Below are 14,077 nucleotides of genomic sequence, written 5' to 3' on the forward strand. Positions count from 1 at the left end.
ACACATACTATTTCCTGAGTGAATGAATCAATGAATCTATATGTTATTTCCCCATGTATTGGACTGGAATATATATAGTAAGAAAAAATATATATATAAGAATATATATATATGAATATATATATAAGAATATATATGTATATATATATATAAGAAAGAATATATATGAATATATATAAGAATATATATGAATATATATAAGAATATAGATAAGAATATATATATATAAGAATATATATATAAGAATATATATATAAATATATATATATTCAAATATAAGATGCTTTATTACTATCTCTGCTACCCTCACATTGGCTCTGGGTTAGCCACTTAACAGCTCTTCCTTTCCAGTGGAACGGTGAACTTCTGGGGAATTAAGTAGTTCATAGTGCTGTCTCCATATTTCTCTGTGTCTCAAGTACCCTGTACTCTGCTTTGGGGACAGGAGGAGTTTGTGTCATTCTTTTTCCCTCAGAACATTCAATCTTTTTAAGACTTCATTTTGTCTTCTAGACACTGGTCACCAGTCCAGTTTTGGTTTTCTTTCTCTTTTTTTCTTTCCCTCCCCCCAGCCAATTCTCTCCCTCTCCTCCCTGACTGGATTGTGCTTGATAAACCATCCTCGTTTTGTTAGAATTTAGATGAAACAGAGAGAGAGAGAGCAAAGAAGAAATCTCATTAAGTCTTTTGGAAACCTTCACGTAAGTCATGTCACTGTCACCACTCTGCTTCCCAGATTCTTTGTTTATTCCTAGGCATCTTGGCATACCAAACCTCCTCATAAGTTTAATGGTAATTAAGCTTTTAAAATTTTTTTTTTTAATTATGGACAAATACCATTTTACTTCACTCATGTGTGGAATTTAAGAAACAAAACAAAGAAACAAAGAAAAGTAAGACAAAAAAACCAGACTCTTAAAAATATCAAGAACAGGGGCGCCTGGGTGGCTCAGTCGGTTGAATGTCTGGCTTCGGCTTAGGTCATGATCTCACAGCTCGTGAGTTCAAGCCCCGCATCAGGCTCTGTGCTGACAGCTCAGAGCCTGGAGCCTGCTTCGGATTCTGTGTCTCCCTCTCTCTCTGCCCCAACCCAGTCTCATTCTGTCTCTGTCTCTCTCAAAAATAAATAAACATTAAAAAAATTTTTAAAAAATATCAAGAACAAACAGGTGGTTGCCAGAAGGGAGGTGGGGGGGGGGGGGGATGAGTGAAATTGGTCAAGGGGATTAAGAGTACACTTGTGATGAACAGTGAATAATGAATAGAACTATTGAATCATTATACTGTATACCTGAAACTAATATAACATTGTATGTTAATTATACTTGAATAAAAACGTTTTCTTATGAAAATTTCACACAGGTATGACATGGAGAGAATAATATCACGAACTCCCATGTACCCTGCACATCTAACTCCTGAGATCCTTTTCCCTTTGCTGCTCTACAATCAATGACATTTTTTTTTTCCTTCATGTGAGAACAGAACCAATTTGAACACCAGGACTTTGCTGCTTTGAGTTCTGGAACACTGTTTTGAAGAATATAGCGAGACAATGGTATGAAAGCAAATGCTTTGGTCTTCAGAGAGCTGACTGTGTCAACAGAAAACAAAATAAAAACGGTCTTATGATATCCATGGAGGCAGAAGTTGAAGGCTGCTCTTGAAACCAATTATAGAGAATCTTGAGAAAACTGATCAGATGCAGGGAAGCCTTCACAAGCAGGAAGAAGATGGCCCCTCTGGTGGTAGATGGGCTTAGGCACAGAAGAAAGGGAAACAAAACGGGCAAAGCATGACTCTCTGAGTTTCAGCTTAGCCGTGGTGTGAATGTCATGTTGGAGGGTGTTGAAACCTAATATCATTTAGGAGAATTCGCCATCAAAACTCAGTTACTTGCATCCTTCTGCAAAGCCTTGGGAGTTTGCAAGCCCTTCAGAGAAGCCCCATAATCAGCATGAAGCTACCACCTGCTGTGGTACAGGAGTAGTGGGGAAGCAGAGGGGCAGAGGCCACCTCTCACACACTACGTGTGCCCCATCTGGAGAGAGCCACAATGCACTATTGCCACCAGCCCCCAGAGGACCAGAAGATCCTGAGCTTGGAAGAGGGCTGGAGTCCATAGGAGGGCCCTGCAGAATGTGGACGTCAAGGCTGAAGGCCACAGCAGCATCTGCCATTGGCAGAGGATGCCAGCATGATGGCTGGGGCTGAATGAGAGCATCCGTGCTGCCAAGGCAGTCTGCAGAAGAAAGCAGAGTGGGAACCAGACAGCCTCCCGTGATGCCACAAGGCTACCCAGTCTTCTGTGTGTACACCAGTGTCCTCTTGGGACATAGGAAAAGAATACTGAAGAAACCCCAAAAGACACACATGCACCTAAAGAGCCTGAGGTTATCTGAAAGGGACTGAAACCACAGCCTCCCCAGGAGCCTATAAGCCCTCCAAGGACCAGTGCAAGGTTGTATCCATTTTTGTGTCCCAAGCAGCTGGTACAAAACCTTGCATTGAAAAGTATCTCTAGGGGCGCCTGGGTGGCTCAGTCGGTTGAGCGTCCGACTTCGGCTCAGGTCATGATCTCACAGTCTGTGGGTTGGAGCCCCGTGTTGGGCTCTGTGCTGACAGCTCAGAGCCTGGAGCCTGTTTCAGATTCTGTGTCTCCCTCTTTCTCTGACCCTCCCCTGTTCATGCTCTCTCTCTGTCTCAAAAATAAATAAATTAAAGAAAAATTAAAAAAAAAAAAAAAAAAGAAAAGTATCTCTATAGAGGACCACTGAATGATGAATGGACAAACCAGACAAAATCATCAATGTCCACAGCCTTGCAAGTGACTGGAAAGATAGGCCTGAACTCACAGAGAAAATGACCAAGGGAGAAAGGCAGATGCCTGCCCTTTGGTTTAATTGTAAGAATATAGGAATGAGAGCCTCTTTCAGATCCTTTATTATGGGTGAGAGACCAAATTCAATTTAATTCAATAATATGACAAAATTTTGTAGACATAAGCAATGTTTAATATAAAAAAGAAAAAGAAGGTGTAATTTTATTTCTTTTAATTTTTTAATATTTAGTTTTGAGACAAAGAGAGAAAAAGACAGAGTGTGAGCAGGGGAGGGGCAGAGAGAGAGAGAGGGAGACACAGAATCCCAAGCAGGCTCCAGGCTCTGAGCGGTCAGCACAGAGCCCAGTGTGGGGCTCAAACCCACGAACTATGGGATCATGACCTGAGCTGAAGTTGGATGCTTAACCGACTGAGCCACACAGGTGCCCCAAGAAGGTATACTTTTTAAAAGGAAGAGAAGAAGAAACAAAGGAGGAAAACACAAACCAAAGCCAATCTTGGGTTGTGTTACTGAAAGCAGAATACATAGGTTGAGGGAGCTGAGAGGCCCGCTAGACCTCCCACTTGTAAGTCAACATTCAGAGTATGGGGCTGGCTCTGGGTACCCCATAGTGGAGGAACATTTAGAACCTGTGTGCATATAGAAGCAAACCTGTTCTGGCTTCTGGGAGGATAAGACCAGCTGGAGGACAACCCTGTTGTCTCTGCTGTGGAAATCCTAAAGCAGCCAATTGACCTTGCCCATGTGAATGAATCCAGACAAGATGAGCAGAGCTGTGTACCCAACCCATGGCTGACCACAGATGCGTGGGTGAGCCCAGCTAAGCCCAGAAAAATGGCCCAGCTTACCTGTAGACTTGTGAGCAAGATGAATACTTATTTTAAACATTGCCTTTTGAAATGGTTTGTTATACAGTAATGACTAATATTCCACTGGAGTCAGGGAGACATTATCTCCTGTTGTGTGAACTTAAATTGTTGACTCTATACATTCTTATATACTAATTGGGAGGACCCTGTGTAATAATTTATATTAAGTAGTTTTCATAGTGCCCAGCACATAGTTAACATTCAACAAATTTTGTCTATTATTAGTATTTTCACAAGTAAGCTGGAGAAAAATACCAGTGGGGAAATAAAGACATTGCTTGAGAATAAATTCCATGACATGCATTCTTTCACACCACAAAAGGTGAAATAGTTATTTTCTTCATCTTTTTTTTTGATATATTTACTTTGAGAGAAATCACTTCTTTTACACTTGTGTGTACCGGGCACATGTCCAAACAGATACAAAGAGCTATAGATGATGACACTTATCTCCTTCTTTATGACAAATGTGCACGTTCCGTGTTTTATGGGTTCTCCCATGAAGGCTCTTTCTCTGCCTGGATGATGGTGGGTATCAAACTTTAGAACTATTCAGGGCCAAGGAAATAATGCATTCTTGTAACCTTGAGCCCTTCTTAAGCGGAGAAAGACCAGAATGAACAAAGAAGGTCATTTTATGAGAACATAGTACAACAAAAGAAGAGGCTAAACATCATACTTTCTAACAACCTCTAGAAAAAAAAAATTCTCCCCAGAGAACTTTATATATTATCTCATTCATAAATTCCAGAATCCAAAGCATGAACGTAATGTCTCTTTTTCTGTAAGGGTGAAGGTGTCACAAATCAAGTAAGTAATGCTTCAACTTAGCACTGCAAGGGACAATCAGGTCTAAATGTTGGCCCTTCAGTCCAATCACCCATTTTATTCCTGGATCTCCCCAAAGGCTTTCTTACATTCATGACCAAAGACTTCTGCTCCTGGGAATTTTGCTACTTCCTAAAACAGCCTATTTCATTAGTTGTGACTTAATGAGACAAGAATTCAAGTGCAGTTAGTCCATTTGGGAGGTTATCCCAGTATATACAGTAGAGGCACGGAGAACTGACATTTGGGATTTACAGGGAAATGAGGATAGAGTATGTTTTTAATTAAATGATAGCTTTAGATTATTGGGGTTTAATCCTGCTCAGAAACCCTAGGAACCTCAGAATTACCTAACATGAGGGATGAGGTAGCTGGGGTATTTATCCACCAGGTTGCACAATTATTGCTTGTATCTGCTATCGAGAGGAATTAATTGCCAGGCCAGGGACAGGCTGGAATTTCAGAACAATCTTCAGCCTTGTAGCAAAAGAGCATTGCACTGGCAGCTGGTTGAGTTGGTACGCACAGACATCTTAAGAGTTGAGGAGATGTGAGTAGGGCTCCAACAAAGTGTGCCTCAAGGTGTAAAAGTCTACTCCTCATTGCAAAAGTTGTCTGCTGCTTTTGCCTTCCTAGGATGTCCCACCCGGCCCCCTTTGGTAACCCCTCCTGGAGAAAATATCCTCTTCCCTTGTCTCAGTCCACTTAATTTGGAAGGAGCTGATGCTAGCTTCCCCCAGCTTACCACCCAGCTCCAGAGTCAACACATTAACCAGTCCTGGATGATAACTTTAAAGCATCTCATACTCATAGTGATTGGTTTAGAGGTGGCCACATAATGGAAGCCAGCCTATTCAGAGCAGTTCTTGGAATTTTTTTGTACAGCAATTAACAAAGGGCAGATATTATTTCTGCTGGTTGCTAAACTGATATGTTTTAAGCCTAGATGTTCTTGTGGTCATCTCTGTCCAACCCTGAGAAAGAAGCCAACAGAAGTAAAACATATTTCTGCTCACATTTTGTGAGTATCTGTAACCGGCTAGGTCTGATTGTCCCTGGACTTTGGACGTGATCAGTTTGAATTGGGCCATGCCTGACACACTTATTTTAAGTCTCTAATTGTTTGCAGTGTCATTTCTTCTCATTTGTCCTAGGCTTACTCAACAGGGACATACGAATCAATCCCTCTCGCTTCCAAATGCCATCCCGTAAGAGAGATCAAGAAAGTTATGTTATGTAAGCAGTATGTGCACATGTTGTGATTAAAAGCAAGGGTTTTGGATTCTGACAGACCCAGATTTGAAACTTGGCTCAGGCATTTGCCAGTTGTGTGGCCTAGAGGAAGATATAAACATTGTAAGCCTTATTTTTATCATCTGTAAACTGGAAAGAAGGAGGCAGTGCCGATTCTGCAGAGCTCTTGAGAGAGAAAGCTTGGGATTTGCTCAGCAATCTTATTTCTGAGTAGCAAATGGCCAAGGAGTTTGGTGGCTTTTGAACAAAAAAGTTGCAGAATTGAAAACAATAGTTGTATTTGATGGTTAACAACCTAATGACATAAGTATTTGCCTGGCAGAGAGCAAGAACTCCATAAAGGTAGCCACAATCATCATATCTTTTTCCTGAGCTTTCTCGTCTTCTCTAGGGTAAAACTCTCTGCCATTTCTAGGCATACACTCTTCATGTTTTTTTCCAATATAACCTCACTCAAGCCAGGACAATGAGGTAAAACATTTGAAATGATGAGTGTCAGTCAGGACTAGTAAGGGTTGTATGATGGGTAAATGGCAATATGGATATGGCATGATTTCGGGTTCCCAGTCCTATCATTGACTGCTTTTATCTGAGCATAGCCCAGGTTAAAAATATATCTACTTGAAACCTTGCCTGGCAGGCATAGCAGTGGCTTACTCCATGGAGAAAGTTGTCTCCATTTTTCTTAAAGCAGAGCTTGTTACTAGGTATGCAATCTCAGTGAGCGGACCCATTTGACTTTGCAGAGGTGCGGATACTCATGACTCGTCTCTAACCATAGGGCACACCTGAAAAGCTAGCTGCATACTGTGATGGATGAGATCCCTGAAAAACAGAGGCTTCGGAAAGTTACATGGCCTGGACCAAATCACAGTGACCCCATGGAGTGATAATGCTTAGGGGCTGGAATTTCACCCCAAAATAGTAGGTAGAAAGCAATTACATGATCTATGGCACTTCCTGGGCCAGAGACTATGCTCAGAGACCCTAGCATTCACTCTTTTTGTTTTTTTATATGAAATTTATTGTCAAATTGGTTTCCATACAACACCCAGTGCTCATCCCAACAGGTGCCCTCCTCAATGCCCATCATCCACTTTCTGCTCCCTCCCACCCCCCACCCCCATCAACCCTCAGTTTATCCTCAGTTTTTAAGAGTCTCCTATGGTTTGGCTCCCTCCCTCTCTAACTTTTTTTTTTCCTTCCCCTCCCCCATGGTCTTCTGTTAAGTTTCTCAGGATCCACATAAGAGTGAAAACATACGGTACCTGTCTTTCTCTGTATGACTTATTTCCCTTAGCATAACAGTCTCTAGTTCCATCCACGTTAGCATCCACTCTTAACCGTGCCTCTCATTCTTAAACCACTGTGAAAAGGTTGCTTGCAAATTCTTCCAAGATTAGACACTTGTATTCAGGGACTTCCTATTGTCCTATCTGTGCTTGAGTTTCCTGAGAAACACTCTGAGATGGAGATTTGCGTGCAGGAAGCTTACTGGGTAGTGTCTTCAGGAACAACATTTGTAGGAGATTTTGGGAAGCAGGACAGCAGAGGGAGAAACTGAACAGCAATTTGCATTCAGTGGAAGCCTCAGCCAACCCCACAGAGCCTTGGAACTGGGATGCCTCTGCAGATCTTTCCTGAAAGCAAGGAGGCTTTGCCTTTGTACCTTTGCATCGACCAGGTATGGAAGAGGATGACTCAAGAGAGAGGTTATAAAAATATCCATCAAAAGGGCCAAGTAGCTGCCTTCAAAGACGGCAATTCCTATAAGCAGCTAACATCCTCTGCACCTGGGAAAATGAGTGCCTCGGTCCTGGATGGCCTACCATAGCACCCATAGCAACTTGATCATTTGGCTTGATGTGAACCAAAAAATAAATCTGAAAACACAAAACCAGTGCTCTGCCTAGGAAGTAAGGGAAAGGGAAACGGCATGATGATATAGAACTGGCTTGGGATTCAGATTTCGCTCTGAATACCTTACTCTTGATGTGGTCTTGGCACAATCCCTTTATACTGCATAGCCTCTCAGAGCATCAGCTTCTTTGTTATTTATAAAACGATGATATTGGTAATATATCAGTCATGGCATATCTGGAATGACATGATAAGTCACTTGAAGTCCCAAGAAGTGACAGGCATACTGAAAGCATTTCATAACTGGCAGTTTCTTCCACCTTGAAGACACTGAATGGTTTGTTTGCATGTCACTCTTTATCCAAACCTTGTTGAGAAGAATGTCCCAGAAAGTTTGAAGCGTTCACGGCTGGTCGAATGCAGGAAAGTACAGACAAGAAATGGGGAGAAAATGCTGAGACGCAAGCAAACACAGAATGCGTTGGGAGTCCCGGAAACAGTCTGAGGAATCAGGGTGAGCTTCTTGGAGGAGGAAGAATCTGACCTGTATTCTGAATCATAAAGAGGGTGAAAGTGATGATGGGACAGTGAGGATGACACTTCAGGGAGGGGGCTCTTGGGTCCAAAAGCACAGAGACAACTGAGACCATGGCACATTTGATCACCTGTAGATGTTACAGTACATTTGGAGCATAATCTGGGAGAGAGGTGGGCAACAGAAAGGGAAAGCTTCATTTCAATACACTTGGTAATGGCAGCTCTTCCTTCACCACTGCGGCTTGGGGCTCGCTTCGTTCAAATTCACAAAGAAGTATTAAAGGAAGAAGGTAGCTAAAAGAGTTCATGGCTGTGTTTAAATAAAGCCTACCTAGAACTGAAAACCACTGGGATGGGGCCCACGGGCTCCATCTTGTTAACAGCTCTGGATTTCAGGCTTTTTGGTCCGGCTGGTTAGACCAATTTTGATAAGCAGCCATGTTTCCTTTGGATGATTGGAGAAGTTATCCTCTCAAACTATGTAGTCAAATGTGACGAGGCTTCAAACAGTGCTGTAAGTTCACTGCAGGCCCAGTATGTTCACAACACCCTTACTAGGAGTAGCTGGGTACAGTGAAGTGGGTCTACCCAAAAAGGCGAGTCTCTGAGGCCAGACTCCACCCTGCACTCACCCAGTTCTGGAGGACTGGCTGGGGAGCGAAGAGCCCCATGGTTTGTCTATGCCATGATTTCCACTGTAAACTTTGTTTTCATTCTCCGTGAAAGAGTACTTTATGCTCTGAACTTCATGAAAGTTGAAAAAAAAAATCCACTTGTAGATGAAATTTTTCAAGTTTGGACTCAGCCCAAGTAGGGTTAAAAAAAATTGGCAAGCAAAAGTAAAATATTCCAAGAGGCTTTTAGCAATGTAGAGCGTTAACCAGAAAATAATTAAAACTTACAGAGTGCCTGGTTCGTAGACTTCAATGGGGGTGGTAGGCTTACTTATACACGTCTTGTCCAGATTCACTAGCACACTTCCTGAAATATCATGATGTGCCTACACAGGACTTTATGCCTTCAAAGCTCCTTTACATTAGTAACTCAGATTTTATCATATTATCACTGTGAGGTAAACAAGGCTAACAGATGAAGAAACTGAGGCACGGGCAGGTTAAGTTACTTGCCTAATACTGATTACGGCTAATATTTTGTGGGAAGAGTACAGTCTACAGAGACAAGACACAGCGGGGGTCCACAGATGGTGCTGCTGTTAGACTAGTAGGGATTGAAGCCTCAACTACTTATAAACTCTGAACTTTGACTTACGTGTCTGGAAAATGGGAGAGTAATATTACACAGAGTGATTTAAGGATCAAGTGAGATGGCGGTGGAAATATTCCTTGTAAATTATAGTGTCACTTAAGTGACTTAACGCAATTAAACATCTAGTTAGGAATGTAAATGGGAATTCAATCCATGTCCCCTAAATCCTGGGTCAGCATTTCTACTTCCAATCGACAATCATGATTCATTTCCAATTACCGTCACCGGTTTATCTCGGAACTGTTCAGTTTAAGACCACTTACGAGTTTTAAATAGACTGCAGAATTCAGTTTAGATTTCTCTCTTAACGCCCCAGTCACTTTTGCCCCTCATCAAGTGGGGTTGAACATGATTCATGTGGAGTGTGCTGTTTTTCACTCACACCGATTCACTCTGCTTCCTGAAGAATGGCCTGTTACGTAATTTGGAGTGACACTGTTAAGCGCTCACAAACTGCATTTCTATTAGAAAATACAACCTAGAGAAAGACATCACCCAAGTCCTCAAGCACTCTGTGTTCTCAAAGACATCAAAAGCAAGGCGTACCTGCTACCCTAAACATCTGCCAAATCATGTCTGCTTTTTAAAACTATAACAAGATGAAACCAACCAACCGCCCCCAAAACCCAAATCAAAACAGTGACCAACGATGCACAGAAGTTCCCCAAATGTACCCTATCAAGGAACCGAGAACATAAACATGAGGAACTTCCTATAAATAGATGCTAGCTCTTTATCATTGCCTGTCTCTGATACACAGACTTTAAACATAATAGTGATATGTATGTCTCTGTCTCCATTTCCTATCTTCTCAAGTAGACTGTGAAGCCTGAGACAGTTATCTCATTATTTCTTGTACCCCCACGGCATTTGGGTGGGGTTGAGGAACAACATGTACTAAGCCTGTATTCAGTGCCAGGGGCTGTACAGACTCATCACATTGATCATCTCATTCATTCTTTGAAATAATTCTTAAGTGGTAGGTATTAGCCCCATCTGACAGGTAGAGAAGCAGGCTGGAGTGGGTAAAATAACTTGCTCAGGATCACATGTTTAGTAAATGCTAGAGCAACAATTCATACTTGAATCTGCTTCCTATGACACCTCTTTGCCTTTCGTCTACTTAGTGGCTGATAAATGGTAAGCGCTTGTGGACACAGCCTAAGTTGTCATATTACCGTGCCTAAAATTATGCTTCTATGAGATGCAGCATCATGCGTAGAAATAGACCTTAAGATAAAATTCTATAAGGGCTAATTCTTAGATATCATATTTTAGATCTTAATTAAATCACCATATAACACCCACCCATGCAGGGACAAAAGGCATGCACTATCATTGCAAATCATACCTGTCATAAGGACTTTAAATAAATTAGTTTAAGCCTCAAAACAACCCTTAGAGGTAGGCATCACTGTTACCTCTATTATGCTTATTTTACACCTTAGTAAAATGGGGCATGGAAAGTTTGCCAAAGCAGAACTGAGATTCAACCTTGGCAACTCTGGTTCCTTTATGCCTATGGTTCTCAAATTTGATTGTACTTAGAATGACCTGGAAGTTTTCTGTACTCTGGGAAGCCCACACCTCACCCCTACAGATTCAACTAATGGGAGGTGAGGTCCTGGCACTCTTATCTTTATCAGTGGTCCAGGGGATTCTATTGTACAGACAGGGCTGGAAGGCCTGACTAGACTAGACCACCTCTGAATCTTACTGTGCAGAAACCTTGCTCTCTAAGAAGCTGGAACTGAGCACATGGTGTATATAAATACACCCACCCTTCTAAGTGACTTCTGCCAACGAGGCTGTCTGAATTTTTTTAAATGTTTATTTATTTATATTGACAGAGAGAGAGACAGCACAAGCGGGGGGAGGAGCAGAGAGCGAGGAGAGAGAGAATCTCCAGCACACTCCTCACTGTCTGCACAAAGCCGGAAGTGGGGCTCCAGCTCACGAACCGTGAACTCATGGTCTGAAATCAAGAGTCTGACGCTTAACAGACTGAGCCACCCAGGCGCCCCAGGCTGTCTGAAATTTTAATACGAATTGCATTAATAAGACAATTGGTTAAGAGTAACTGAACCCACCACTTGAAATGAGAACTGTATGTGGTTTCGGTGCTGGGCACCAGGCTCGGGACTTTGTAGAGCTCTTTTCAGTGAATCCACAGAACAGCCCAGCCAGGTAGGTATTACCGCTATGAGTCAGGTATGGCCAACAGATTTCATCTTGCTTCCTTGTAATCTGGTTGATTGCCAGAGCTTGAAATCTTTACAAGCTTATTTTCAGCCTTTTTTTAATATATTAAAAACTACACTAATGTGTAGTTCATTTAAAAAAAGAATACCCCCTATTATAGAAAAGTGAATCCATACTTCTTCCCAGCATCATTAAGTGCCCCTCTGTTGTCACACTTCCCTCAGCTGCTAGAGCACAAGGCATATTTGTTAATTCCTTTGTGCCAAATGTTACCTGCTTGAGGACTGCTTGTATAAGAACCTAATAGTCCCCATTTGGGTGGCCTCTGTGTTTCTAATCTCTTTGTAATCAATATTAATTAGGATTAATGACCTATTTTTAGCTGTATCCCAGAGTCGCCCAGTCTTCAAGTCTAAGTGGTAGGATTTATGACACCAGAGATTTATTTATCTTTGTACATTATTTAATTTCCTTTGATTCTTTACTGTGGAGGTATAAGGTTACCTTTCTGCCATCTTTCTTTGTAACTTCCTGATCTTCGTAAGAGGAAGTGGCAGATTAGAATTTCAACCACAAAGGAGAAAGAATCTGTACAACAAAGCCTAAAGTTTCCTTAACATCAAATGTTTTCTACTGTAGCATATTTTAGACGATCGCACTGGATATTTCCATCTTAATCCATACAGTTTATTGGATACTTAGTTTAATAGATTCTATGGAAAATAACAGGACAGATTCTGAAAACGTATATCTGACTTTTCCTGTGGCTGGGAGAAATTGACACTGGCCAATTATAGGTGTACTAATTTGTTGACTTAATTATATTGAATTACATGGAGTGTGGTTCAGCAACGTCCAAGTAGGAAACAAATGTGTTTTCTGCCCTTTCCTCCACACTGAGGTACCATTAAGATAACTCTCTAATAGCCTGGGTGTGTGTGTCAGAAAAAACTTCATTGTATTAATAACTGATGCTACTAATACTAGGCATTTATCATACTGATACCCACAGTGGCTTTGAGAAGAGTGAATGATAACTTGTATAGTCAAACCAGAGTTGCTTTTTTTTTTTTTAAGTCATATTATACAGGGAGTTGACGGAGGTGTGAGTTCAGCTTCTAGAAACTGTGCCTAAGGTGCTAGTATGTTCAAACTGCAAGGGACTCAGATGATTTGGACCAACTTCTCTTAGTTTACAGATGAGGGAACTGACATGCACCATGCTGAAATGACTTGCCCAGGCTCACACAAGTTTAGCAGGTGACAGAACAGCCTGACTAATTCAGCGGGTTCTCCCTGCTCACCATTTGCATTGAGCTGCGATGCCTCCCTGACTCTTTCCCCACATCAGCTTCTTACAGTGATCTCTCACCTCAAGTGACAGTAAAGATTCAAGCGAGCATGAGACCCAGAGCCATGCCTTAATGCTCTGGTATTTTTTTACACCTGAAAGGAGGCTTAGCTGATGCTTGATTATTCCTTCGTCAATAAGGGAAGCCAGAGACAAGGACCTCTCTAGTGATCTGCCATCGTTTTACAATTTCCTCATATATAAACTTTCCTTTTTTGTTTATCACAATTGATCATGTAATGATATGCTAGTATTGTGTAACCCTAATGTTCCCACTGTCAGCCATCCAACATTACCCAATCTTCTTTTCTTAATTTTAAGTAAATTTGTGAACTATCTTACAGTGTCTCAAGCTGATGTTAGTACACTTAGTTCCAGCTCATTGTGGGTGATCCATTCTAGTTTTTAGGTCTCCACACTTTAGTAAAGAAATAGTTTATCTCCCCAGTTACAAAGGATTTTAACCACTAATGGTATGATAGCTATCACACACAACATCAAAGCATGGGGCTGGCATCTTTGGAATGTACTGATTTTAACATTTGATAAGCCTATGGCTTCTATGGTCTGAATTGCTATTTCCATTGATGCCTTGATTTTTTGATAAATACACCACAACAGAAAGAAGTCAAAATTATCTTTAGGTAAAATAAATTTGTTTATTGGGAATTGTACAGTAGTCCGTGCAATGGGGAAATTTGTACTTTGATGGCATAAAATATCATGGATATTTTTAACAATGGCTCTAAATATAATGCTGGACATATGGTAGGCAAATAAATAGTTGTCCGCTGACTAAATACAGCATATTGTTGATTTTCCTTCAACACAATTTTAGTGCTAAGTATATTATATTCTATTACATGTAATAATATATCATTCTAAGTAAAACCAACCTTGCTAGATATTAGGTGTTGGGGAGGGAGCCCTTTTTCTGTGCCCTTGGTGTTTCCTTCTATGGCAAAGAAGTTCCACCATGCTAACACTGCTGACCTCTGTCCCCCCACCTCTCATTTCTCTCTGGAGCAGGAGCCCTTAATGTGACTTGTGAGTCTGCAAGGAAAACC

At 41.4% G+C, this 14,077-nt stretch overlaps 1 long non-coding RNA gene across 1 annotated transcript in view; it reads left to right on the forward strand.

The window, feature by feature from the left end:
• LOC128312769 (uncharacterized) overlaps nucleotides 1–13,226 on the forward strand; it is an 87,263-nt gene extending 74,037 nt beyond the window's left edge. Inside the window, exon 4 of the long non-coding RNA XR_008292454.1 lies at nucleotides 1,363–13,226. This is a non-coding gene — a long non-coding RNA (uncharacterized LOC128312769). The remainder of the gene's footprint in view (nucleotides 1–1,362) is intronic.
• The last annotated feature ends 851 nt before the right edge of the window (nucleotides 13,227–14,077 follow it).

The sequence above is a fragment of the Acinonyx jubatus genome, chromosome F2 (genome assembly GCF_027475565.1).
Source record: "Acinonyx jubatus isolate Ajub_Pintada_27869175 chromosome F2, VMU_Ajub_asm_v1.0, whole genome shotgun sequence".
In the NCBI taxonomy this organism is placed as follows: Eukaryota; Metazoa; Chordata; class Mammalia; order Carnivora; family Felidae; genus Acinonyx; species Acinonyx jubatus.